Consider the following 3,649-nt stretch of genomic DNA (forward strand, 5'->3'; position numbering starts at 1 on the left):
ACATTGTTGAAGAAATCTTTTCTACTAGATGATATTGATTTCTACATGCGGGGGTGATACATATACAAGGTGACGAGCGTATATGCATGTGCCTGAGTTTTCATGCTCGGGAGGGGGAATTATATGCTTCTTTGTACCTTGTGGAACTTGGTGATTCCCTTAACTTATGCTTCATCTAATTCTATAACTAGTGAATTTAATTAACTGTGTTAGAAATCATGTTAGAATGAATGACATCTTAAAAGGATTTAATATGTTGTTCTTGAGACTGTTTACATACTTTATTTGACTGTAGCAGCATGAACACCTGTCTACACATGTTATTTTAATGCTACTTGAGCTTCTTTATCTGTAATAAGAGATAATGATTGGGGCCTTAGGGAAATATTTGGCACGATGGCTATTTCCATGCGGTTGATATGATGTTGGCACGATGAGTATTATCGTGCAGTTTGAAATAAGATTGACTGGTTGTTTGTTTCCGTGGGAAAAGAATGAGATTTGAATTTTTTATATGATTACTCATTCGTTAAACACTTACATGCACCCTACCTTGGTTTTTATTAATGTTTATTTTTTTGTATGTAACTTTCACGCTTGTGTCTTTTACGTAGCTACCTATGTATTTCTTATTTGGCCTGATTCTATTATATCTATGCTCCTACCTTGTCAGTTGTTGTTACTCCTACACTTTTATTTGATTTACTTCTGCTACATGTCCATACCGAATTCATGCCTTTACTTGTTATTAGTCCTTACATGTTACATGCCTCTGTTTGTTACGTGATTTACTTATTAGATGCATTAACATGTTACATGCCTTCACTTATTATATGCCTTTACTTGCTACGTACCTCCACTTGTTACATGATTTCACTTATTACATACCTCTACTTGATGCTTGTTCTACTTGTTGTACATCTTTACTCGTTTCATGTTCTACACGTCTTTGCTTAGCCAGATTGGATAACTTTCAGATTAGTTTTGTGTGTATCCTTTGTGGGAGCCTTGTCATTATATGTGAGATACTAGCTCTAGGTTACTACTGGGTTGCCCATCTTATCTTGTCTGAGTTTGTATTTCCTTACTGAATTCTGTGTGTTCATTTTCTTGGTGATACGTTGTGAATATTTCTGTGCTTGGTTATTGTTGAATAGTTTCATGTGAACTTATTTTATATATATGTGGATCGGGTTGCACGCTATAACAGTATTGATAATATATTTGGGATCGGGTTGCACGCCGCAACGGTATTGATATTATATTTGGGATCGGGTTGCACGCCGCAACAGTATTGCTATTATATATAGATCGAGTTGCACGCCGCAACGGTAGTATATATGTGTGAATCGGGTTGCACGTTGCAATGGTATTATATATATTTGGGATCGGGTTGCACGCCATAATAGTATTGATATTATATTTGGGATCTGGTTGCACGTTGCAATGGTATTGATATTATATTTGGGATCGGGTTGATGCCGGAATAGTATTGATATTATATATGGATCGGGTTGCACTCCGCAACGGTATAGATATTATATTTGGGATAAGGTTGCATGCCTCAACGGTATTGATATTATATATAGATCGAGTTGCATGCCGTAATGGTATTGATATTATATATGGATCGTGTTGCGGGCCACAACGGTATTTTTTTTTGTGTGTGTATATATATATATATATATATATATATATATATATATATCGGGTTGCGCGCCGCATCTGAGAGGTTGTATTGTAGTAATATTTTGGTTGTTGGTTTTCGTTACTGCATCGTATTGTGAGACTGAGAAGTGATGATATTTTTGGGCCCTCTGTCATTTATATTCTTATTTCATTTATTACGAGGTTATTCATTTTTCTATTTTATATTGTTCTTTCTGCTTATCATCTGCACAGGTAAAAATAATAAGTGAGTATCTTTTAACTTAAAACCTTGTCACTAATTCACCGAGATTAGTCAAGATACTTACTGAGTACATGGGATCGGTTGTACTCATACTACACTTCTGCACTTTGCGTGTAGAACTTGAAGTTGTGTTGCTGTGAAAGACGAAGCCTTGCATTGAAGACGTACCCGTGTTCCAAATCTAAGCTACCTCTCGTTCATGGTAGTTTAAGAATTCAGTTTCGTTTATGTAAATTTCAAACAGATATCGTATTTATTCTTCATATCGGTTTTGAAAACGTAAATCATAGTGACATATGACTTGTACTACCAGCCTGTGAGATGTTGCATAGGATTCGGTTATTTTCATTCTTGTTATTAATGGTCTTCCACTTGAGTTCCATTATTCTATGTTTGGCTTACCTAGCACTAGGGTTAGGTGTCATCATGACTAGGTAAATTTTGGGTCGTGACACATTTATAATCAAACATTAGTTGTAGAGTTTCTTAAAATATAACATTTAATGGTAAGGTTTCATATAATCCAACATTTAATCATAGTCATGTAATTAAAACATTTAATCGTAGAGTTCTATTATCAGACAGTTAATCATAGAGTTTAATATTATGTTTGTATATATCTATGTATACATATAATAATAATAATAATAATAATATAATATATTAAAAAAATCGACAAAGCAATATTGGTATGACAACACTTGTGCATCCTGGCAAACTAAATTGGAGAAGGCTTGTCAAAGGGGAGAAATTTCTTGACTCGCTTTTATATGATAAAAGTCATTGGAAGGTGGATTAAGGTTCTTGGTATATCTGTAGCTAGACAAATAAAAGATAGTAATAGTAGCAAGAAGGTAAAAACCTACTCGCATCCGATATTTATACAAAATCATACTAATTTATCATATATATATATATATATATATATATATATATATATATATATATATATATATATATATGTGTGTGTGTGTGTGTGTGTGTGTGTGTGTTATGTATTTGTTGAATAACAAATATTTATCAACATCCGGTATTTGCAAAAGGAGATAAACAAATTTCTTGGCGGTACAGAAATTGTAATTTTGAACGTAAAAGTTGTAATTTTTTAAAACAAAAGTAGTATTTGGATTTAAGTTGAAAATGGTATTTGAAATTTGAAATTATGTTTGGACATGTATTTCACTTAAAAAAATATTGCAGTTTTATAAGTGGAGAAAAATAAATTTGAATTTTGGAAACTCATTTTCACAAAAAATCCAAAAATTCGCAAAATTTTCATGGACAAACACATTTCTTTTAAAAAACAATTTTAAAAAAAGAAAAAATATTTATGGACAAACGGGGCTAATATAAGGTGGAAAGTGGCTTAAATCTCGACTTGGTTGGACATTTTCATCCATATAACTAGCATGAATTTCGGCTTGCCAACTTACTATAACGACCCGACTGGTCGTTTTGAGCATTTACGCTCCTTTAAACTATTTGAAATCTTGAATAACTTCCTACAAGATATTATGACTTGTGTGAATTGTCGCTTTTGGTTTTAAGGTATTTCGGAGTTAGCTTAGAAGAATGAATTTCATGTTGGAAGTTTAAGTTGAAATAGTTGACCGGATATTGACATATGTGTAAACGACCTCGGAATAGAGTTTTGATAATTCCAATAGCTCCGTATGGTGATTTTGGACTTAGGAGCGTGTCCGAAAAATTATTTGAAAGTCCTTAGTAGAATTTGGC

This window comes from Nicotiana tomentosiformis, chromosome 2 (assembly GCF_000390325.3).
Source record: "Nicotiana tomentosiformis chromosome 2, ASM39032v3, whole genome shotgun sequence".
NCBI lineage: Eukaryota > Viridiplantae > Streptophyta > Magnoliopsida > Solanales > Solanaceae > Nicotiana > Nicotiana tomentosiformis.